This window comes from Typopeltis vanoorti, chromosome 5, assembly GCF_054136105.1.
Source record: "Typopeltis vanoorti isolate ZY-2024b chromosome 5, IOZ_Tvanoo_1.0, whole genome shotgun sequence".
Lineage (NCBI taxonomy): Eukaryota > Metazoa > Arthropoda > Arachnida > Uropygi > Thelyphonidae > Typopeltis > Typopeltis vanoorti.
Window position 1 is genome coordinate 50,380,661 of NC_143553.1, and position 26,768 is coordinate 50,407,428.

The window sequence follows — 26,768 nt, forward strand, 5'->3', positions numbered from 1 at the left end:
AGTACATAGAAGCTTCAAAATCTGTGTTATGGAGTGAGGAATCATGCTACGCCCTCTACCGAAAAGATGGACAGGTGTAGGTGTTGCAGATGCCTAGTGAATGTCTCTTACCAGAGTGCATAACCCCAACTATGAAATTTGGAGGTAGCAAATGTGATGGTATGATCCTGTTTTTCCTGGTTTGGCCTCAGACCTCTGTTTGTGGAGTCGTGAGCTTTAAACTCTGAGAGGTATCTGAACATTCTGGGCAATGCAGTGCTTCCTACTTTGTGGCATTTCTATGGAACTGACCATTATCTCTTTCAGCAAGACAATGCACCATGTCATAAAGCTGCTGTTGTGACTGCGTGATTTATGGAGATGAACTGGAGCTTCAGATGAGGTCAAGGGATGTTTGCTTCACAACAGTCTAGGACCTCATTACATACCTACAAAATTCCCATTGATCCCTCTCTCATGCATTTGTGGGAAGCATGCCCATAGGATTGCTGCAGTCATTGCAGTGAAATCCTACATCTTGTTAAGGTGGGCACCATGACTGTTTGTTCCCCACACTGTGGTGTCCTCTTCTTTTCAAGGAGGGAGGGGAGAGAGAGAGAGAGAGAGGAGTGTGTGTGTGTGTGTGTGTGTGTGTGTGTGTGTGTGTGTGTGTGTGTGTGTGTGTGTGTGTGTGTGTGTGTGTGTGTGTGTGTGTGTGTGTGTTGATACTCCAAATTTTAATTATGTTTATGCATATGCACTACCTGTCTGAATAAAGTTAGCTAATTTACAAAACATAGGCAATCAAAACATAAGCAATCATTTAAACTAGCTCTAATTTTGGTGCATATTTGATTATTATCAGAAAACATCCTTTTTATGCTGGATTCTATGTTGGATGGTGTAATTCATCAATACTGAAATAGTCATAGATGAATTGCACGTTCATCCCTCTTATTCTGTCTTCTTCAAAAAATCTTATTTCATTTATAACCGTATTTTCGAATACAGTCATACCCCGAAGTTACGCGGTAGGTGAGACTAACAAAAAGCGCCTAAGTCGAATTCGCGTAACTCGGGATATAATTTTGCATGTAATTTATATATACAAACATAAATTGGGACCAAAGGTTTACAAAAACACCTATATTTTTTAAGAAATATAATCATAATTGTAGTTTTTTGTACATAAAAAAAAAAAGTTATTTTGATGTTGATGGTTTCATAAAATCTAATAGACTCGCCTGATGTCATAATGTCTTTTTCTTGTCACACAAAATTTCTTCTTAGCAAGCTAATGATTTTTTTATTCCTTGCTTTGTGGCTACAGTTCATTCCTCATTAGAATGTATGTCCTCCAAAATCTGTAAACCTTTCTTTTATGATTGTTCTTACTGTGGATTCCTGTAGATCGAACCTCTTTGCTAGGCTCACAAATTTTCATTCCGCCTTCAAAATCCTTAATGATGTTGAGTTTTGCTTCCAAAGTCAATGTTTTTCTTTTCTTGCTAGTTGTAGAAGAATCGGACTTGCTTCTTTTGGACAACTTTATTATTTTTTATGTGATAAAATTTTTATCAAGAACATAACATTAAACAATCGCAAGGTTTGTAGACCATAAAAATCGTGTATGAATGGAGACCAAGCAAAACATGCCAGTGCTTGTTCACAGCATGTGTGACACTGGCGAATGCAGCCGGCACCGGAAAGATACGACTAGTGGTGATGAGTGAAGTGGGACTGGAATACGTACATATAAGAAACTGTGTAACTTTGGATTCGCGGAGGTCGGGGTATGACTGTATTTGAGTTTTTTGTGGAAGGAATTATCAGTTAAAAGTCTTTTATTAATTGCTGACTCATGTTCATCTTTTAATGACTATATCTTATCAGGCAGTTTCGTATTTTGGAAATCAAACACTGATGGTCTGTTCCACTGATGGTCTTCTAAGGTTGAATTCTACTCATGATTTGCTGAAGGAGAAAGATGCTTTATTAAGCAAAATATAATTTACACTATAGTATCTTTACTAAGTGTGTGAAATAATTCACTGTTATCCTGTGTCTTGTTTTGCAAATACTGAAGAACCTGTATTAAATTTGTATGCCTCTGTGAAATATGGAGTTTCAGTGCCATATGCAATTCTCTCTTTCAGAATTTTGATTGCCAAGAGTTTCCATCATAAATTTTATGGCAGTATCTAAAATTAAAAAATTTGCTTCTTTGCATCGTAGTGTTGACCACTAACTTTATAGGCATTATAGCTGCATATAATAAATTAAATTTATCCTCACAGAAATTAATACTTAAATTTTGATCAATAAAGCTTTGCACTAAAAAAAATCTTTCAAGCACTGCTAAACTGTTCCGAGTCATGGAGTCTAATAGCATGACAATTTTTTTTTCCCTAGCTTTTTTTGCTCGTTTTTGGTTGCTGAACTTCTAAAAATTTCAACCACTTATTATTATTATTTTTTTTTAAATACAAGATGAGATAAATAATTGTGATTCAGATCATGAGGAACAGTATCTGTAAGACCTTTTTCTATAATTACACCATTATCTAAAATGTAAGACTGTTTTCACTTAATTGAATGCTAATGAATTCTATTATTCTTTAAATCAGGCATGGGCAACCTTTCCTAGTTTGGAGACCAAATTATCATTCTGTCTCCGAGTCAAGGACCGGACCAAATTATTAAATAAAATAAATTAATATTAAATGAATTAAAACAAATTGCTACTTCATATTTCATTTATTTATAATATAATGCTTTGGTATAAAGCTCTACATAAATTTTATAATATAGTGAACGACATAATTTAATGTGAAGATTGGCCTTGTACTTCAACTACGAGACTATCAATATTGACGTTAATATTACTTGAGGATAATCGCATAGAATTTTCGAGGTTTTCGTCCATTATTCTTGTCTGAATTTTTGATTTATTGTATTTCATCCTTGAAAGAAATTGTTCACACATATATGTGCTGCCGAAAAGACAAATGATTTTTCTTGAAAAGGTGCATAAATTTGTATATTTTTCTTCCACCAAATAAAATTTTTAAAATTCCGTTAAAGCAATGTTGTTAAATTGTGATTTTAGCACTAAATTTGTCTGAAGCTCAATAAGTTCCATCTGTAAGTTTTCTGGCACATTATTTACATCAGCATCCATTGGACGAGCAAATATAGCGAATGTGGAGTCTTTGTTTTTGAAGTCAGCAAACCTTGTATCAAATTGCTCTATTAGTGCCTTCAGTTCATCTCCATAACAATTATAAGGGATATTTTTATGAGTTGCTAGAGTAGGAAAACGATAACAATTTTTAGCACTTATCTGACTTTCCAACAATCTTAGTTTATTACAAAAAGCTTTGACATGTCCATGCAGTTCATGAACCAATTGTCCTTGTTTTTGCACTTTAAGATTCAGTTTGTTTAGGTATCTGGTGATATCTACAAGGAATGCTAAATCATACACCCACTCATCATCTTTTACTTGGTTAATTGTGTTTCCTTTTATGTCCATAAAATCTTCAATGTCTTGTCTCAGATCATAAAATTGTTTTAACATTTTACCTTTTACTCAACCACCTCACTTCACAATAATAAGACATATCTTCATAATCCGAAAATAGGTCTGCCAAATACCCCTTAAATTGGCAGTGATTAAGTACACGTCACTTAATAAAGTTAATACTGGCTACTACAACTTCCATAACATTTGTGAATTTAATCGATTTTGCACACAGATTTTGTTGGTGGATAATGCAGCGAAAATTTGTTAAATTTTCCGGATGGATCTGTAGTTCTATTGCTCTTTCATGAACTATTCCAATAAATCCCTTCTGTGCACCAACCATTGCAGGGACTCCATCAGTGCATATGCCAGTTAGTGAACTCCGTTTAAGCCTAAATCTCTCAAAGACTGTGTTGACTGTTTCAAATATATCTTCACCGGTAGTTGTTCCTTTTAACGGCTGAAGCACCAATAATTCTTCTGTGATGTTGAAATCCGCATCAACTCCTCGAATAAATACTGCTAGTTGTGCTGTATCGGAGGCATCGGTGCTGTCATCCAAAGCAATTGAAAATGCTTCCAATCTAGCAATCTTCTCTTTTAAACTTTTTTTGATATCATCAGCCATAATTTCTATCGTCGGACAACAGACAAACGAATATTCTCGAAGTCTTTTTTCTTTTCAGGACATATTATACTTTCAACATCCAGCAGACATTCTTTGATAAATTCTCCTTCACCAAATGACTTAGAATGCTTAGCAATTTTTTCGCTTACCACAAAGCTATCTTTGACAATGCTGTGGTGCTGCATTCTTTGCTTGTTGAACATTTGCTGCTGGGTATCCAAGTTCTTCTTCAACTTCTGTATTTCATCTTTTCGTAGTTGTCCATCAATTTTTGGGTGATCCGCATGTCTCAAAGTAAAGTGTCTCTTCAAGTTGTATTCTTTGTTGACGGATACGGATTCGTTGCACAGCAAACATACAGGCAAACCTTTATTCAGAATAAAATAATAATCCTCCGTTGTCTTGAAATTGATGATTCTCTGCATCTACTTTTCTTTTTTTTGCAATAACCCCTGACATTGTCCCAAATTTATAAGCAATATTCAGAACTGTCAAGCAAAACTGTCTTCTACACCGCACACACTGAACAGAACACATCAACGCAGACACAGAACATAACATCAATGCAGGCACTGAACAAAGCACAACACCAATGCAAGTACCAAACTGACACGTTGTAACATGTTCACACACGCCGCTAGTCAAAGTGAGAAAGTGACCTTGGTTGGACAAAGCATAGTGTGTTTTGCGCAAGTCATATGACGTCAGCTTAATGTGAGTTAGTAGAACACACCATGTTTTCTCCCACCATGAATCAGACAAACTTCGCTGAAATAGATTAGGGCTGGATCAAAAGAAGTAGAGGGCCAGATCCGGGCCAGGGGTTGTCCATGTGTGCTTTAAATGAATGCAGTATTTACTTTCTCTTTGGTGTGCAACAAAGTGTCTGGTAAATCTGATCTGATGTTCATATTTTGAGAATTTCGTTACATTTGCATTGTTATAACAATCCCACAGTTGCAAATTCAGTAATATTAATGATTTATAGTTGTCAATTTTATAACCTTTATATGAATAAATCGTAAACAATTGTTTTTTAAATTAGTACCAAAAAAACTGGTATTCTTTTATCAATACTGATCTTTGAATGCTAGGAAAAATGACTGGGATCGTGGTATTGTAAGCCCCACTGCTGCTACAGCCACAACCCATCATAACTATCTAAACTACACCCTGCATGATTACTTCTTCAACAAAGGTGTACTTGTGCTTTTGTGTGATTCAGTATTTTTTACCAGAAGATGCATAATCCTGAATCCCCCTTTTTGGCCCTTCTGTGACTCAAGAATTCTTGGCTTCATTATGTATCATCCATTTGTTGTTTCTACTGCTCCTTCAAATTACAAAAATCTTTCTGACCTCTGTGCCTTCTTATCCTTGAATCTTGATTTTCTTCAATTCATCTTCCCAACGGAAGTAATCTTTCGTGGTGATTTTAATGTCCAAAACGTTGGCTCCTTGTTTCCATTTTCACCAGACTGGAGATGATGCTGGGGTATTTGATGTAAATAGTGACCTAAAACAAATTTTCCATCTAACAATCACTAACAATTCTCCACTCACCTTAACATCCTGGATGTTAAGGTGAGTGGAGTTCTTCTTCTTCCAAGTACACTGTTAAGGTGACCACTCCTCTTCAGATTGTAATCTGAATTACCTCTGTAATTCAGATCATATTCTCATTCAGGTTTCATCTCTAGTGAAATGTCCTCCCTTCAGCCATTCACAACTTTGTATGGCAGTGTGCAACTTTGGCTGTACACTGCCAACTGGGAAGATCTCCCAAGACTTTTACTCCTCTTTTCTGTGTTCACACTATTGCTTCCGTTTTCCAGATCCAGATACTTGTGATCTCGTTACAGAAATTATCCATATTAGAACGAAGGTCTTCGTTTCCTACTCTGTTCAAAATTCCCATCCAGTATCCAAGCTGTGATATCCCAGGAAATGTGTCAGAGAAGTCCAAGGGGAAAAAATATTGTTAATTGGCTTGAGACAAAAACTGTAACTTCATTCATGGTCTACACTTAGACTGCTGCATTGGAAAAAACTATCATTAAGAGAGCTGTGCCTGACTGCCTGACTCTGAAAGGATTAGTACACATGTCTTCTACACCAGCAGTTGTGCTCTCTGGTCCCTTGTAACTGTTGAGCATAATTGTTGTCCATCTGTGCTCACACTTCTCTCTCTCTCTCACCTAGGTGAGAGAGAGAGAGAGAGAGAGAGAGATTAAAACTGACCTTATTTTCTTTTCATCAAACTCCTGCATAGATGACCAAGGCAAATCATCTTCTACTTTATCCAGAATACTGCATCGCGTCCTTGCTTTTGCTTTCTGCCAGAAACATCAGAAGAATTTTAACGACCTAGATATCAAAAATGCTTTTGGTCCATGGTATCTCAACAGATGTGCTCCTGAACCAACCTATTCTTTGTCATCTGTTCGCTATATTATATTCATCTAGCATCCACTCCATAGCATGAAGGCAAGCTGATATCAGGAGGCTGTTGGTTATGCCAAGCGTTTGAGAGAATGTGGATACAGAGTTTGGTGGCATAGGAGGAAATGAGGAGATATGATAGAGACCTTCAAGTTAGTTAAGGGATTCTACCAGATTAATACAGAAGGAATTATAAAAAGAGTGGATGTTAAGATGGAAAGAACAAGAGTCTATTCCTGGAAATTGTATAAAGATATGGTGAAGAAGGGTGTGAGGAATAGATTTTTTATGTGGAGAGTTATTGGTGAGTGGAATGCATTACTGGAGAGCATTGTGAATGCATGGAGTGTTTAATAACTTCCAATTTCATTATGATTGACTTGTTGCTGGTTAAGTAGGCTTTCTACGATGAGTCTGTTGACGCTATGGATGTTACTGAAATTTGATCCCTGGAGAACTGTCAACCAATTATTAACCACAAGTATGGATTCTGCCAGTCAAGATCCATAGTATTTCCATATTCCATAGTAGATACACCAACATCACCCACCTCTGGACAACTGCCATGGAAAGGCTTGGAGAAATCTGTGCTATTGCACTTAGCATTTCCAAGGCATTGCGGAGAACCGACCAGGGCTTCTGACTTAATGTACAATCCTCACCTTCTCGTGGTGCACCCTGTTGGGTATCTACTTGGATACTGAACGAACAAGAATGGGCTGGCAATTTGGGATTTAGCCGACCAAATTGTATTGTTATTGGTTAAATCAAAATAAAAAATGATGGTACAACATGACAAAATTTCATACCGGTTGGAGCGTCGCCCGGTTAAACAAGGCCCCCGTTGTTTTCGCCAAGGAACCAGGGCGAACAGCGAAAAGTCTGCTACTGGAAAAAATCTGAAAACGCATCCCAACTCAACATCACCAGAGTTAAAGATCGGTACTATCAACATAAGAAGCCTGAATGACAAAGAAATTGAGCTAGCTGAGGAATTAGATGATAAGATGAAGAATTGATGACAATCAAGGAAAAGAAGGAGTAGCCATAGTATTCAACACTAAATACAAGGCTAATCTTCTTGAATGGCAGGCAGTCTCAAGTTATGTGGGCAATATCAGAATGGGGAACTGGACAATGAGACTTATTTGTGCCTATGGTCCCACGGAAGGTTCTGCTAAGGTTCTTTATTATTCTGTGTTTCTGATACTGGGGATGGCATTAGCTTGGATGTGTTGAATTTGTAAAGAACAAAATGGCAAGCTATGTGATCTGATATGATATAAATATCTCATTGCAACTAGTTTTGCATTAGATGATGTTGTAGTGTGGATTTTTTCTTCAAAAGCAAGAGAAAAATTTTCTAGTTGGCACCCTAAAAATATTTATGGATGGTGTTGAGAATTTTTCCAGTGTTGGAGAAAAAAATTTGGGATTGATAATGCAGGCATGCTGGGAATGTCTAGAATTTTTCTGTGGTGCTGTTTATTAAGTGTGGAGGAGGGGATGAGTAGGCCCTATTTTGAAATCAGGCTATAAGAAGCTTTATCTCTTGTTGTTTATTAAGTGTGGAAGGAGTTATGAAGAGTTTTGTTTCTTGTCATGGAATTGTGTAGTATATTAGAATACATTGTGAAACTTATTGTAAACAGAATTTTTGCTGAGAGGATGGTAGCCATTGAGGGTATTTTCTTGGTTTGTTCCATTCATAGCATTTCATGTTATATTGGTTGATGTGTGACACATTATAGTTTTTTTTTTTTTTTGTACCTAAGGATTTTTTCTCCATTTTTATATATATTTTTAGATAGTCCAGGAACCCTGCTCTAGAGATCAAATATGGAACTTTCTCAAGCCACTTCAGGCCTCCAATAAGTGGAGTGGTGGTTGCACACCAGGAAATGAAATTCATCTCCCACCTAAAGACAATCACAAACATCCGTGCCTGGGATTTGAACTCACTACCTGTTGGTTGGAGAGCAAGTACACTGGCCACTTGGCCAACCAGGCTGACTATTCATGAGATATAATATTCTATTTTGAGAGCAAATTTTAATGTAGAGTAGAAATTGGTAAAAGACTGTTTGTGTATATCTAGGAAACTGGAACCTGTGGCTGAAAGAAGTGTTTTTAGGAGTTCTAGTATGTAATAAAATGTGTGAGGCATGTTGATTTAGATTTTCAAGATTTGTAGTAAGAATTTGCTTATTTGAAGATCTATGACAACATTGACATTTGTGTAAATCAGTGGAACTTCAAAGGATGCAAAAATTTTCATTTCATTTTGAAGTGAGTGGAGAACACTAATAGCCTAAAAGCAATTCTGTTGATTCTGACAGATATTTGATTAATAATGCAGTGATTCTTCCCCTCTGCTGTTGAGCACTGTGAGTATACTAAAATTCTCTAAGCATTGCTTATAGATTTTTAGCTCTATGAATATTATATCATATCACTAAAACCAAATAAAATTAAAAATATAGCAGAAATCTCACATAAGAAATTTCTGACACAATTACTACTATATTTTCAGTATCAAAAACTGTTCTTAACAATGTCCTACAATATATTTACATATATTAGAACCCTATAACATTCAACAGGAGATAAGACTGGTGTTAATTAAGTGAAGCCTCCTTTATTGTGCTTTATAAACAGCACAATATCAAAATTCCACAAACAATAACTGTGCGTACTAGCACAATCATCTCCCCTGCAAACACACATACACCTTCAACAAAAATTATAGTTCATCAAAAAAATGTTTATCATTTATCAAGATATGCACACACTTTGGGGGATACCAACTACAAAATCATCATCATCAGATCTGTATGCACAATAAAAAATCATCAGCATGTTTTCCTAGTATATACCTCCAAAGGGTGTGTATCAGATGTTATGATAGTCCAGCACAAGTAATATTTTATAACTCCAGTAGATACTCAGTACAGCAAACCCAGAAATATCTCTTTACAGCACAAGGGTTTAAAAAATAAATTCTTTATTCTCTAATGAATTTAGAAAATAAAGAACCGCTCCATGAAAGGGTTCTCATTAATTGGGGTAATAATTATGGCTTCTTGGCCTTATCTTACACCCAGCCTCATCAAGCCTCTCTGGATGATCATTTCTTACTCTAGCAATTTAGCTTATCTGTAATTTACTCTCTTCCCCTATACATGGCAAAGTTTCAAGTAGGTATAGTTCGCAGTTATGAAGTGTATTTTAAACATGGAGCTGCCAGGAACTAGTTAACTTCCTTTGTCATGATATAAATTCCTATTTTCTTCCTGATTTACACTTATGTGTAGACCCATGCTTTATTGTGCCATTGTTTGAAACCAAATCTGATGTAATAGGGTGATTAACCCTTATTCTCATAGTGTGCTATTGTATATTGCATGTTCTCTTTTAGCCAGTTTTCCTGTTTTGAGGGACAATAAAACCCAAGTTTCCAGAAGGGAAACCCTCCACCTCCATATGAGACCAGTTTACTCACTATTTGATTGAAAAGGCCTGATATAGGTTGCTCACATCATAGACAGAAGTCAAACCTTAGTCTTTCCACCCAAAAGGTTCATCTAAACCAGCTGAGCTATGGAGGCTGTTTCACATTTAGTATTATGTTATTTTAGTTTAAAAAAAAATCAAATATTAATTGAGGCATTAGAAACATTGGCCAAAATGTAAATCTAATTCATGCTGTGAATTGATCTCATGATATGGTTAAAAGCATCAAAATTGTGTTTGCTATTGCAATAAAAGAGAATAAAAAAATTAGTGGGAACAGAATTAGGAAGTAAACAAGTAAGGCAAAAGCATATAGAATTTTGACTATGGTTTATGGTTTATTATTATTATGACTCCTCCATGGTGTCCAAAGATTTGTAAGAATTTGTTCTGGATTATCTGTAATTGGATATCATTTGAATCCCCCATGTGACTTCATGTAGGTGATCCATATATTAGGACTAGCCTTATCTGCATCTTGTATAGGAATATTTAAGCCCAATGCTTAGCCAACTTCACTGTTGAGTAATGGCTATAGTTGTCCTATATGTTTTTGAGCATGCATTAAGTGAAGCCCTTTATCTAGTTGTACACTAAGTACTTGGCTACTGGTTGCCATAGAATGTAAGTGTTCAAATGTGATCACTTCATCCTCTGGGGGATACTCATTTGCATGTGAATAGCAATGCGCTCATCTACATTTATGTAGATGAGCGCATTGCTCATCTACATAAATGTTCAGAGTGAGGTTCAAAATGCAATTTGAACGCTATTTGAGCCCTTTTGTAATTTGAGTATCGTCTGCCTATAGGCAGACAATACTGCAATAATGGTTGTGATGGTGGCATCTGTGTGTGGGATGTCAACCATATAAATAGCAAAGAGCAGAGGTGATAGCAAGGAGTCCTGGTGGATGCCTGCTGTGATTTTGTGTTTAGATGATCTGATTTGGTGCAGCTTCACTTGGAATTTGCAATCACTTAGGTAGGATGAGTTTATGAGTGTTTGGTGAGTTTGACCAGTCCCAGTGGGAATTTGGCCTCCAGAAATGAGAAAAGAAGCCCATTGTGTCCTGTTTTAGTCCAGAAAGATTGTGCCTATATGCTGCTTCCAGTTCTACTCTATGCTGATGTTCACCACTGTGAGAACTTGTTGTTTGGTGAAGTGCTTCTCTCAGAATTCAAATTTTTTTGTTGATTCTTTTGTGAATTTCTACAGTCTTGTTCATATTACCCTCTCAGCTGTTTTTCCTAGGCAGGGAGAGCAGGCTCATTGGGCAATAATTTTTTTAGAATAATTTTTTGTGCTGCTTTTCCTAGTTTTGGGATTAAGATTACATCAGCATGCTTTACAGCATGGGGAGAAGTAGTGAAATCTTAATGCATCAACATTATCAACTGTGTAGCAAATGTTGGTTGGATAGGGTTTTCATAATTGAACATTTTAGCATGGTAATGGTACTTATTGATAAAGTCTAGATCTGTGTGGTTGTAGTTTGCACTGTGGTTCTTCTATAGGGTGTTGGCAACAGCATCAGCTTTAACTGTATCAATGTAATCCAGACCACGTTCTCCACAAATGTAATGGGAAGGATTTGTGGTCTATGTGTAGACCTTTAATTATTTTCCAGAGCATTTGGTCTTCTGTGTTTTTAAGGACTGAAGTTTCCTTTTCCACTAAGTGCATACCAAACTTCATTCATAACTCTAATGAGCAATTATTGGTATTCTGGGGCAACAGTTCTATGGTATTGGCACTTGGCTATGTTCTTTTCACTGATGATGTTTCTGATCTTGTCCAGGAGTTGGTTGGAATTTGTGTGACAGTTAAGAAAGTTGTTGTCTGCTTTTCCAAGCTTGAAATTGAGTCATCAGTTCTTCCTTAGTGTGAAGTAAAACTGGGTTATTGTTAGAGCTGAGGTTGTGTATCACAATTATTTGGTATTAATGCACGATATTTTTGAGCATAGCGATGTCGAGGACATCAGGAAGTCCTGCCACATTATCATATGTGAATTCTGGAAGTCTTAGGATCATGATGTTCCTGATGGTAGCGAAGTTGTTAAGGGTTATACTATTTCAGTTTGTGGTTCTGTGTTCAAGGTTATGTGCTTGACATTCAGGTCTCTTGCTAATAGCACTGCTTGGTTTGTTGTTAGAATTTTGGTTAAGTCTGTCTTCAGTAACTGCTTCTTTGGACAATTGTATATGGAGTATATTTCAAGTGGCCTTCATTTATGGTTTGAACCTTCATCCATATTGGTAGTGGTGTGATTTACAATTTCATTGTGTTCTATATTATATATGACAACAATTGTTGTGCCAACCCATAAGTTATGGAACATGCTGTAGAAATGGCCCATCTTTATGTTGCAACTGCATAAGTTTTTTAACATCACCAGATTTTTTTTTATTAGTTCTGAAAAATTACATCACATAAATACCTTCCATTTTCAGCTTCACAAAAGACATTCCCTTCTACAGTATGTTCCATATTATTTTCCATATTATTATGGGCCACCCTGTAGTTCCTGAGCTTTGAGTTGTCAGCTGGTTGGAGGTACATTTTGTTTACGATTACCTAACCATGTAATAAGTGATAAATACTTGTAGTTCATGCATTTTATTTTCTAGACTTTTTGGCATTCCAGAACACAATCTGCAGAGAATTAGGCCTTCTGCATGTGTCTCACAAGCTTGTTAATGGAATCCTGGTTGGTGTTTGCTTTTCTGAACATCTCACTCAAAGTGGCTATTAGAGTTGAAGCTTTACTGGATTTGGTTGGCTGCTGTAATTCAAATTTTTCTGCTGGTTTGGATGCCACAACCTCCATGCACTTGGGTGATTTGGTGTTCCATTAGAGGAGGGTTCATCTACATTTTTTGTTTTGGATGACCATGCAACTGTTGATGAGGCTGATTAATTTTCTTTTGCTGGTTTTTGGACCAAGTATTACTTGCACTCTTTATTTGGCATGATGTGGGCCACTGCTGCAGTTGGTGCATTTTGCTGGTTATGTTTTTGACTTTTTTCAGTATTGTGAGTGGCCAAATTATTGACTGTGGTAACATTGCCAGTAGATGCCTTCTGTTCTAATGGTACTGGTTTTACAGCCAGGTGATAGATAGTTTTAGGCTATAAATCTCATTTTCGCTTGCTTATTTCTATGAGAATGAGCAGCATTAGCTGTTTGTCTGCTTGGAGCATATGGCTGACAAGGTTTAGTCCATTTTTGCTTTATTATTATTATACAGGCACCTCTGTGCAGTCCAAAGACTCATTGCAGGAGACCCAATCTATCCACAAAATCTATCATACCTCTCCTTAAACCCATTAACAGACAAAGTACTCACAACTGACTCTGGCAACACGTTTCACTCATTCACAACTCTCAAAACAAAAAAATCGAATCTCCCCCCTCCCCCCTACTAACCACACCTTTATTCAACTTCCAAGGATGACTCCTTGTTCTGGTCCCTCTAACCCAAGAGTGCTGAAACATTTCCCCTACATCTATTGTATAAAACCCTTTAAGCAACTTAATTGTTTCCATCATATAACCTCTTTTTCTCCTATCAACCAACTTCTGCAATCCACACATCTTCAATCTTTCCTCATAGGGAACATTCCACAGAACATTCACCATCTTGGTCACTTGCCTCTGAATATTCTCTATGGCTTCCTCATCCTCAAGAAACCCAGGAGACCAGACTTGAGCTCAGATGTGGGCATATAAAGGCCTTATAATGGGGGATAACTTTCTTATCTCTACTTGTTAATGTATTCTTCAATAGTCAAGTAATCTTATGGGCTACCTTAGAAACCTTAGCAATATGTCCTGTAAACTTTAACTCTCTGTCTTTCATTACTCCTAAATCTCTAGCTTCATCTATTTCATCTAATGTCAAGAAATTGACATTAAACTGACACCCATTAACTTTTGCCCATACTGACAGCCTATTTAAATTGTTCCTGCAAGTTCTCCGCATCACCTTGATTAGTTATTACTCTATATATAATTTCCCATCATCAGCAAACAACTGAATATTTCTTTTCAGGTTATTTCCTATATCATTTATATACAAATTAAACAGCAGTGGTCCCAGGACCTTGCGGCACACCGCTAGTTACCTGTTTTTGCTCGATTCTGCCCTTCCATATACCACTTTTTGTTATCTGTCCATCAGCCACCCTCTTATCCACTTAACCAGCGTCATATCCATCCCCATTTGTTCTAATTTGCGTAGGAAAGTTCCATGTGGTATTCTGTTAAATGCCTTAGCAAAAATCATCAAAATCATCGTGTAGCCATTTCCTTTATCCAACTCAGCTGTTACTTTATTATAAAAAAAGTTAGTAAATTACTAAGGCATGATCGATCCTTCACAAAGCCATGTTGATATTCATACAGTATCATACTTTTATCTACCTATTCTTGAATTTTCTTTTTTACCAATTTTTCAGTACTTTTACCATCATCCCTGAGATACTGATTGGTCTATAATTAGCTATTGCAGTCTTAGAATTTCCTCTTATGCAAGGAAATTTTGCCATCTTTCCAATCCCTTGGAATTCTATCAGAGCTGAAACTTAAATAAAAGAGCCTAGTCAAAGGCAGTGTTTTGTGGATAGAAGAAAAGAGATGATATGATAGAGACATTTAAGTTAGTGACAAGAATATATCAGATTAATACTGAGAAGATTATAAAAAGAGTAGAAGGTGAGAGGGGAAGAACCAGAGGCCATTCCTGGAAGCTAAGTAAGAGTGTGGTGAAGAAGGGTGTGAGGAGAAGACTTTTACATGGATAATTGTGAGTGAATGGAATGCATTACCAGAATGGTGCGGTTCTTGGAAGTTGGTGGATTGAGTGGTGGGGACGGAGAGTTGTAGAGCAGGTGCCCTCCCTCGATGAGTCTTTGGACTCCCTGGAGGTGTCACATAATAATAATAATAATATGTTGTTAATGTAGGGAGTCATAAGGATTTTAAGATTCACTACAAGAAACATGTAGTCAGTTGAAAGAACCTCCCACAATGAGTCTGCCAACTCTATGGAGGGTGTAGTAATAATAATAATATGAAAAATATACGACTTCTGCATTCATCTAGAAGTAAGATTAAATTGTGTACCTAGGTTAAGGAGGGTTAATCGGGTAGGAGTTAGATGGATGAGTAATATCATTAAGCATGAGCTGTAGAAGAAGAAAATGCTGTGGAGAGTATATAAAGAGAAAGGTGACCAGCATGGCAAGGAAGGCAAAATCAGATTATGAGAAGAATCTAGCCGAGCAGCCAAGGGAAATCCAAAAGAGTTCTTTTTATGTGGCAAGCAAGAGAAAGAATGACTATGGAGGATTAACTTTAATGAGTTATGATGGTCACAAGGAGACAGAAGCAGATAAAATAATTATTGAGTGACCACTTTGCAAGGGTATATCATCCTCTTGAGGTTACTGCTTTAACCAATGTAACTGACACTAATGTGGAATAGAGGTGGATGAATTGGGACTTCTTAGGATATTGCAGAATCTCAATATTAGATGGGATATCAGCTAGGGTTTTGAGAGAATGCAATTCTGCAATCCACATTCCTTCAACTTTTCTCCATAGCCAACATCCCAGATTCCTGATATTGTCTTAGTCACTCATATCTGGATCATCTCCAATGTTTTCACATTACAATGAAATTCAGGTGACCAAATCTTAGCAAAATAGTCCAAGTATAGTCTGACCAATGCTTTATACAGTGGCACAACTACCTCCTTATCTCTACACCCTCTGTCCAAAAAGAAACCGAACTTTTTTTTCAAAAATAGAAGAAACTAGTGGCGCCACCTGTTGTATCTTTTTGTTGTCGAAAGCGGCAACCTTCATTAGTGTTGTGTCAACTGTTTATGACATTTGTTTCATTAGAAGCTGAGTTATAGTGCCAAGAGTGACAGTGTGTTTTGACAAACGGTCAGAAAATGAGTTTCAAACAGAAAGCTGCGATTGATTTTTGTGTTAAACTTGGTAAACGTTTTGCCAAAATGCATCAAATGCTTCAAAAAGCATACAGTGATGAATGCTTATCCCATACTTAAGTTTACGAGTGGTTTAAGCGATTTCAAAGTAGTCGTGAGATGCTTGATGACAAAAAAGCTGGGCCATCCAAAAACTGGACTTTGCGAAGTTAACATCCAAAAGTGTGTGATTTCATCAAAAAAAACCCGAAATCGACCGTGAGATTGATTGAAGATGAATTTGGGATTCCAAAATCAACTGTGCACAACATTTTGACTGAGAGTTTGGGCCTTCGTAATTTAAATTCGCGATTTGTTCACCACAAGTTGACCAACGATCAACAAATGTATCAAATTGAACACTGCAAGGACCTCATTAAAACCGCTCATAAGGACTCAAACTTCCTTGAAATGATTGTTACTGGTGACGAAACTTGGTGTTTTGAGTATGAGCCTGAAACAGAGTGCTGAGTGGTGACTGCCAGAAGAGGGGCATCCGAAAAAAAGTCGCTTGGAGAAGTCAAAAGTAAATCCAATGCTGATTTGTTTCTACAATTCCAATGGCATTATCCATCACAAATTCATTCCGCCTGGCCAAACGGTCAATGATGAGTTTTATCTCAAAGTTTTGAAGCAGTTGATCGCGAGAATTCGTCGTGTACGGCAGAATATTGTGATGACCGACCGTTCGTCAAAACACACTGTCACTCTTGGCACTATAACTCGGCTTCTAATGAAAGAAATGTCATAAACAGTTGACACAACACTAATGAAGGTTGCCGCTTTCGACAACAAAAAAGATACAGGTGGCACCACTAGTTCCTTCTATTTTCGAAAAGTTCGGTTTCTTTTTGGACAGAGGGTGTATGTGTCAGTGTACTTCTTATCATAATGGCACTATGATGTGCAGTCTTTGCAATGCTGCAGTATGCCCTCTTACCTTCAATCTACTGTCAACCACCACTCTCAAATCTCAGATCTCATTCACTTTCTGCAGTAGACCACCATCAGTATAGTACAGAATCTTATATTCACTCCAAAATGCAACACCTTACACTTATTACTGTTAAAACTACAGCCCTACTGCTTTGTCCAATTCATAAGTATATTCAAATCTTCCTGAAGGGAATTAACATCACTGGTATGACTTATAATTCTTCCCAACTTTGCATCATCAGCAAATAATTAAAGATCCCCAGTCAGTACACATGATATATCATTTGCAAACAAGTTAAACATCAGGGGCCCAAAAACAGAATCCTAGGACATGCCACTGGTTACCCTCCTTTTTAAAGATGCTGCTCCATCATACACAACTTGCTGCTATCATTCAGAGAGCCAATCAATAATCCATCTAATCCATCTGCAGCAGATGAGAATAAATATACTATTTATTCCCATCTGTTGCAGTTTGTACACCAACTTGTCATGTGGTAATCTATGAAATGATTTTGTTTAAGTCCAATAATATCACTGTATATTATTCTTCCTTATTATATTACCTTATCATAATTCTCGTAGATAAGCTTATACGTTGGTTATGCATTATTAAAACACTTAAGGAATTGAACAACATAGTTAAGGATATAAATTAAATTAAACTTTAATAAATGTTTTCCGATATTTCGGCAACGTCACGTTGCCATCTTCTAAAGGAACTTACAAAAAAAGTTACGTGCACGTAGGCACTACAACACAGAAACTGGGAATGAAGAGATGAAGCTATTCTCCTAACAGTCCTGATGGTGCCCTCTAGCGGGCTAAGTAGGTGTTCTTGGCCGTTGGGCTGAAGGTCTGCAGATGTAGGCCTCCCAAATTTGGGACAGTCGCATACAACCAAATTTGTTGAGGTTTGGAGAATTTCTTAGGGCTGAGGCTGATTCCATAAAGAGTCTTTCAAATTTGTATTTGCTACGGTGTATCACTGTAGCTTTCTTCCACCGTATTCTGTGGCATGTATCCAGAGCATGGTCCGCAAGCCCAGAATGACTGTATTTGTAAAAACGGATGTAGTCCTTGTGTTCCGAAATTCTGATATTCGCTGTCCTGCCTGTTTGGCCAAAGTAAGACAGTTTACAACTGCAAGGGACCTGGTAAACACCAGGTAGGTCTAGGGGAAGTGGTTGGTCTTTAGTGGAGTGGATAAGGGATGCCAATTTTCTGTAAGGTTTGTAACAGGAGGTCAGGTCATGTTTTTTTAAGATTTTGGTAATCTTTTCTGAGGTGCCTCGGATGTAGGTACTTTCCAAAGCAAGACCACCAAAAACCAACATATCCAACAAGGAATATAAAGCTCTACAGGAAATGAAGAATAATAAAGAATTAGTTATCACCAAAGCGGATAAGGGAAATGCAACTGTAGTACTTAACCAAAAGGACTACACAGGTAAGCTGAATGCTCTTCTATTAGATCGGGCCACTTACCTCCCTATCAATTACAATCCCACCAACTCTCAAATTAGAAAACTTCACAGGCTCCTTAAGAGAGTCACTTCTTGTCCTGTAGAAGTTACCAACAGATTAAAGCCGTTTAACTCTATACCCTCCCCCCGTATTTACAGACTCCCAAAAATACACAAAGAAAATGTGCCATTACGTCCCATAGTGGATGGCATTGATTCCCCCACATACAAATTAGCTAAACATTTGGTCAAAGAGCTCACACACTATACTGGCAACACACCATCATACATAAAAAAACTCAGCCCATTTCAAAGCCAGCATAGAAAACCTTACACTCCAACACACTGATGGAGTGTAATGGTCAGCTTTGATGTCTCCTCTTTATTTACAAATGTCCCACTCAAGGAAACTTTAGAGCTAATCCAAGCTAAATTTTCTCCCAATATCTCAGCCTTATTTCAGTTCACAATGAACTCAGGCTATTTCGTTTGGCAGGGAAAATTCTACAAACAAATAGAGGGGACAGCCATGGGTTCACCACTCTCCCCACCCTTGGCCAATTTCTTTATGGAGACCTTTGAAGAAAAAGCCTTAGCCTCTGCCCCACAAAAACCAACCATATGGCTTCGCTACGTTGATGATGTGTTCGCTATTTGGCCACATGGCTCTGAAACACTTCTCTCCTTCTTAACACACTTAAACAACCAACACCCCAGAATCAAATTCATTCTAGAAAAAGAGGAAAACAACAGCCTCCCTTTCCTAGACACACTAGTCACCCGCCAGCCTAATGGAACCTTGATTTTCTCAGTTTACAGAAAACCCACCCATACAGGCAGATACATTCACCAACAATCCCCCCCCCCTCACAACAATATGGAATAGTGAAAACACTATACAACAGGGCTAAACTAATCTGTTCAAACGACTTGGCCCTAAACACTGAACTAAATCACATCCTCAACACTTTCTCAGCCAATGGCTACACCCCCCCCCCCAAAAAAAAATCCAAAAAATATTAGAACCTACAAACCACAGATCCCCTCCCCCCCTCCACAACAAGGATTACTCTAAATCCATCACCATTCCCTACATCCGAGGCACCTCAGAAAAGATTACCAAAATCTTAAAAAAACATGACCTGACCTCCTGTTACAAACCTTACAGAAAATTGGCATCCCTTATCCGCTCCACTAAAGACCAACCACTTCCCCTAGACCTACCTGGTGTTTACCAGGTCCCTTGCAGTTGTAAACTGTCTTACTTTGGCCAAACAGGCAGGACAGCGAATATCAGAATTTCGGAACACAAGGACTACATCCGTTTTCACAAATACAGTCATTCTGGGCTTGCGGACCATGCTCTGGATACATGCCACAGAATACGGTGGAAGAAAGCTACAGTGATACACCGTAGCAAATACAAATTTGAAAGACTCTTTATGGAATCAGCCCCAGCCCTAAGAAATTCTCCAAACCTCAACAAATTTGGTTGTATGCGACTGCCCCAAATTTGGTAGGGGCAGTCGCATACAACCTTCAGCCCAACGGCCAAGAACACCTACTTAACCTGCTAGAGGGCACCATCAGGACTGTTAGGAGAACAATAGCTTCATCTCTTCATTCCCAGTTTCTGTGTTGTAGTGCCTACGTGCACGTAACTTTTTTTGTAAGTTCGTTTAGAAGATGGCAACGTGACGCCGAAATATCGGAAAATATTTATTAAAGTTCAATTTAATTTATAACCTTATCATAAAATGCAATTAAATTGCTTAAACAGGACCTACAATTTACAAATATATGCTGACCATCATACTATGTCAATCAATCCAATTTTGTATTATTTTCTAACCAATCTCTCCAACACCTTGACTACAACTGCAGTTATATATACTTTTCTATAATTGGAAACTGGTCCTAGAACCATGCTTGTGGAGCAGTACTATTTTGCTTTACCTACTGTGACACTTTCATTAAATAACCACATCAAGGGCATAAGTAACTGTTGTGCACATTTCTTAAAAATAAGTGGTGATATGTCATCCATTCCCACAGGCTTATTAACATTTAACCCATTCAACACTTTATACAGCTCTCATTCTTTCACTTCCAATCCTCCTAAATGATGCACAGCATCATTTACACCATATGATATATACTGATAAAGTGTTCATTCAATAATTCTGCTATATCCTGTGCATTGGTTACTCTGCTGCTGTGACTATCCACCATTGTCAACCTGCCATAATTATTTTTCCTATATAAAGTAGTAAAATTATGTATCACCATATTATTAAAATACATTGGATTAGAGGTCGTGGAATGGTTTTCTGTTTGGTTACGAAGTATATTATACTTAACAAGAAATATTCTTGTTTTAATCCTTTATCCAAGCATAAGTAAGCATAGTTTTAATACCTAATGGCTTAATGAAACACATACAGACTGTGAGAGAGAGAGAGTACATTTTATTTTCATTGTCAGAAACTTAAAGATAAATACATACAATAAATACAATAAAAATAAAGTTACATGCTGAGTAACTTTATTTTCCAGAAAACATTATTATTGAAAATAAAGTTATTCTGCAATTATAAATATTATTTCATTGAAATAAAATTATCATTAAGTTTACATTATTATTTATGTAATAATATATTATTTTGTTGATGATTATTATTGAGAGAGGTCTGCAGGTGGCATTGAAGGAAGATGACTGATAAAACTCCTCAAGCCAAGATAAGTTTGATTTTTTGTAATCTAGATGAGATCATGCATCATCAAATTCCTGATATACAGGGTGTCCCAGAATTAGCTATCTATTTCAGTGAAATGGGACGAATTTTTTAAAAACTCATGTTTATCATGTTTAATGTGTGTTATAAATGTAAATTTCTGAATTATTTCATAATTTTATTTTCATCTCCTTTCAGAACTCTAACCCTAATAACATATCCAAGACAATAGTTCATAGAATTTTGCATTCAACACTGATGAAAAAGGCTTATCACATTCAGGTACTGCATGCCCTAAATAGAGCAGCAAGATGTGCAGAATTTCTGAATCAGATCGAAAACAGGGGTTTATTGGATAACATTTTATTCAGTGATGAGGTGACTTTCCACACATGTGGTAAAGGCAATTTGCACAATTGTCGTATCTGATCCAATGAAAAACCATCTGAAGTCATAGAATGGCAAAGCGACTCTTCAAAAGTTAATATGTGACTTGGAATGACTAAATCCAAAATTTATGGTCCATTCTTCTTTCGGGAAGCATCTGTAACAGGTACCATCTACCTTGAAATGTTTCAGCAGTTTCTCGAACCACAGCTTCTTGATGATGGCATTCTTGATAATGTTGTGTTTCAGCAAGATGGAGCACCATCTTGCTGAAATTTCATTATGCACTAATTGGACTTGGAGGACCTTGACCTTATCCTCTGCATTCCCCGGATTTGATACCCTTGGATTTCTTTGCATGGGGTTTCATAAAAACAAAGATTTATCACCAAAAGATCAATAGGTTAGCTGAACTTAAAGAATGCATTCAGTTGGCAGTGCAGGACATAACTCCTGAAATGCTTCAAAATGTGTTTTGAAATGCTAAGGATAGATTTGAAATTTGCAGGGATACAGACGGAGACATTGAATGTTCTCAATAAAGATTTGACTTATGATTTTTAAATCTATCTGTTTTTGTATCATAATTAGGTAATAAACATGAAATTATATCAGATTTTAATTGATTTGTCTGATTTCACAGAAATAGATAGCTAATTCTGAGATGCCCTGTATATACCGTTGGGGGTGTACAGGATCTTATGATAATACTATATGAAAAGTTACATCATTAATAACTTCCTGTCAACAGTTTTTCTCCAGATTAACCTGTCATCTGCAATTTTTTTTTTACATATGATTGTTGATAAATGCATAGTGTTTGTTATCGTTATTGGTAGGTTTTATTACAATTTTTCTGTGATGGCAGTTTATAGTAAATGAAGGCAAAATTAGCAACAAGAAACACACAGCAGAAAAATCAAATGTGATGAGTGGTATAGAACAAAAGGAAGTGATGAGCATAAAATTGAGAATGGTGTTGACCAGAAAATTGAGCAGGAGAATATAAATGCTGATAATATGATTGTAAGTACAGAAGAAGCAAATGCAAGTTTGATTGCTAATAAGAAAGATAACACAATTGCCACAGTACAAGATTTGAAGAGATGATTACTATGAGAAACAAGATGATGTGTACACAAAATAATTAGATATTTTGGGGCTATAAACAAAATAGTAGAAAAGAATAAAATGAAATATGGTGGATAAAAAGCAGTGGCAAATTACCTCAGTGTAGCCCTACATGGAGATTCAGTTAAGGGGTCATTTAGTAAAGAGGTAGTTGATGAGGGAATATACCGGGTTTGTTTTCAAGGAGAGTGGATGAATAGAGTGACTGAGGTTTGGATCTGAGAAGTAAGCATGTAGTGAAGTTAGTGGAATTTGTGGGAGCAAATTATTTGGTTGAGCACAGGGAGAATGTGAGGATGGATATCAGGAGGCTATTGAGGAGAGTGAAGGACAACAGTACTGTAGGAAGGTTAATTAGTAAGTTGCCTCTAAATGAATTTGGTGAAAATCAACAAGAGAGACTGTGGCTAGAGGGACGTGCAATGAATGTAAATGTATCAGCAGAAGTCAGAGGTGATGTAAATGAGCAGGAAAGTGGACCAGATGAGACTGAAGTGATTGTGAATGGAGATGAGAGTAATGTAAGTGATGAGAATGTGAGAACAGGAATGCAAGTTGGACAGAAAAACAGGAGCAGCCAGAGAGGTTATGGAGACACAGCATAAGAAGAGTTAATTCTTGAACATGATGAATGTATAGAATTGTTATGTTTATTTACAAATGCCAGGGGTATCAGAAATAAGGGAGATGAAATGGTTGCATTGATTGAGTTTCTTTGCCCCAAAATTGTTGGAATAAGTGAAATATGGTTTGATGAGAATGATATCCTGACAGGAATAGAAATGGAAGGACATGATGTTTATCATGAAAATAGGAATGGCAAGAAAGGTGCTGCTAAAGAGCAGGAGAATTATGTTCACACAAGGCTGAGATACAAGGAAAAATAGTGACCTTGGCTTTGAAGCAGCATGATTTCAGGTGGAGATTAACAAGATGAAATATTTTGTTGGGGATTACCAGTTTTTTGGAACTGTACACCATGGTATGATATATGGCATCTTTATTAATAGTGACACATGACATATGGATGCAGTATCATTTTATTTTAAAAGTTCTGGGAAGGGGGGGTGGGCGGTCTAGAGGATGGAGATAGAGAAATGTATAAGCAACTTGGCTTAGTGAGCAAAAGAAGGGTGATCGTTATGGTTCAATTATGGCAATACTGACTGGAATAAAGAAATAGTATTCAGGAATACAGAGAATGAATTTCTCGAATTCTTAAGAGAGAACTGTCTAAGTCAGTATGTAACAAAGCACACGCAAGAGTTGAAAGGATGTGATTGTTAGTGGAGTGGAGTATCTAATCTTACCCCCAGTTGGAAAGAGTAACCATGAAGTGTGATCACATGGGGTTGTAGCCAGTCATGCTGCTTAGGCATTAATCAAGAACTATTTAACAGTAGCAATGTCTGAATGCATTCCAAAATTGAAAAGGTTAAATAATGTAAGGGTAAAATTGGATGAATGAAGGGGTGTTTAAGTATGAAATCTGGAAGAAAAAGATACACTGTTGAAGGCAGCACAAGATGATTGTCAGTGATAATCAGTTGCATGAAGAACAGAAAAATCAAGTTAGAAAGATGACTTGGTTGGTAAAGACAGCAAAAGTATTAGCAGAAATTAGCAAATTGAGTGAAGAAAAATCCTATTTTACAATATGTGGCAAGTAGAAGACAGGATGACTATGGAAGGATAATGTTAGTTGAGGACAGTAATAAAGTGGTAACTGATGCAGAAGATATAGTTGAAGTATCAGCAAAATATTAATAGTTTATTAGGGTATTTCAGCCTCATGAATGCAACATCATTAGAAGCTGGAGTGTAGAAGGTATGGTTGAAGAGGGACTGATAGTGAGTGAGCAGGAGGGATATGAGAAATTAAGTAAACTTGATGTTAATAAGGTAGTAGGACTTGACAATATGTCACTACGTCTTGAAGGAGGGATCTCCCAGGGATTAATGCACACCTGTTCTACATGAATTTTGAAACAGGTAGAATCCTAAAGAAATAGAAAGTGGGAAGAATTATTCCACATAGATGGGGGGGGAGTAAGACTGAGGCTACAAATTACAAACCAATTTGGGTGTCTGGAGGTTGGGGATCAGGTGCTAGAGAAATTAGTGAGGAATGGGATTCAGAATTCATCATCTTGTTGTAGTACATTAGCAGAATGGTAAAAAATGACCACCCTTTAACATTCTGCTTCTGTACTGCAACAAGATGATGAATTCACTGAATAAGGGAAAAGCATATACAGTGGTAAACTTGGATTTTTGAAATACTTTTGATAGACTGCCACATGACAAATTGGTATTAAACATTGAAACTGAAGAGATTGAATAAGAGACTAGTGAGTTTGATAGTTGATGGCTGTCAGATAGATATCAACATGATGTGTATGGAGAGTGGTATCCCAAAAGGAATGTCACTAATGAAGTGCTGCAGGGGCCATTATTTACCTTGTATGTTAATGATATTGGCTCTGACTTAACTGGAGATATGCAGTTTGCCAATGATGCAAAGTTGGGAAGAACTATGAAAAGCAGAGCAGATTTTGTGGTCTTGCAGGAAGATCTCAGTAGACTGTGTGAGTAGGAAACAGTGGAGCCATCAGTCTAATGTTGCAAAGTGCAAGGGCTTGAAATTTGGTAGACCAGGTTGGGATGCAGAGCATAAAATTAACGGGAAAATTTTGAAGGGGGTTGAATAGATGAGAGATCTGGGGATGATGGTTGATAGAAAATTGAAGTTGAGAGGTGACATTGTTAAAATTCTAAGAACATCACAGTGGCCTTATACAACAACTGCAACAACAATATATCAAGGCCTTATACAAGGGAATAAAATATCTTTGCTTCTGCATGAGGACCTTGATATGTAGAAGCAAAGAGGTTATTGTTCCCTTTTATAATGTCATGATCTGACTACATATGAACTATCATGCACATATTTGGTCACCTGGTGTTCATGGGGATGAGGATAATATTAGAGAGAGCCCAGAGAACATTCACTACATTGGTGACAGGTCTATGGAATATATGGACAGATTGAGGAATGCAGCTTGCAGGGACTTGTGAATAGAAAATGGAGAGGGGATATGATTGACACATATAAGTTGGTGAGAGATTGTCACCAGATTGATGTGGATGAGAATTTCAAAGAAGAGAGAGAGAAGTGAGAATTGGGTAGAGCAAGCATCCATCCCTGGAAGCTGTATATAAGGAGAGTGTGAGCAAAAGAGTGAGAAATAGATTCATTACATGAAGAGTTGTTAGTGAGTGGAATGCATTGCCTGAAAGTGTGACAAGTGCAGAAACTGTGAATGGGATTTAGGCACAGTTTGAATGATTTTTTTTCTTTTTCTTTTTCATGAAAGTGTGGATCTGTCACCTGGAGTGCTTTGATTCCATGGAGTTCTGATGTTACTACTACTAACTACAGGGCGTTTCACTTGTAGGAGATCCCGAGTTATCATTTATTACAGACATAACATACAAACAAGTCAGTTGGAACTATGGAAGTACTGACATGGATATGTTTAAGTGTAACATGGTTCTGGCATGTTTCATCTGCATAGTGCTGCATTGCAGCCACCACAGGAACCATTACCAACTTCTGACATTAAGTTCCCCACACCCTGATTAGCTCAGTGCAGTAAACATGTACACGATTGAACAGAAAATGTTCTCGGGCAAATCATTCAAGGTTACATGCTCAAATTTCAGAAAACAGTTTAATGTTGCAGCACCAAAAAGTGTGATACAGAAGATGATGAAGATGTTCATAAAATGAACATGGAAGTGTTTTTTATCGAATGAAATTTTGGTATTAATTTAGGATCTTGTTTTTTATCTTTTTATTATTTTTCATATTTTTTGTTATTTTTAAAGGAGATTTTTTTTTTACATCCACAGTGACACTAATATTTGTATGACTATCTTTTATGGTACAGTTGATGTAGAAAAATCAGAGCCGTGCAGCTGAGATGTGAGAGTCTTGTACACATACCTTCCACACAGGG

At 37.0% G+C, this 26,768-nt stretch overlaps 1 protein-coding gene across 2 annotated transcripts in view; it reads left to right on the forward strand.

Moving 5' to 3' along the window:
* LOC150106396 (protein SERAC1-like) overlaps positions 1–26,768 on the forward strand; it is a 281,390-nt gene that overhangs the window by 180,727 nt on the left and 73,895 nt on the right. The window lies entirely within an intron of this gene.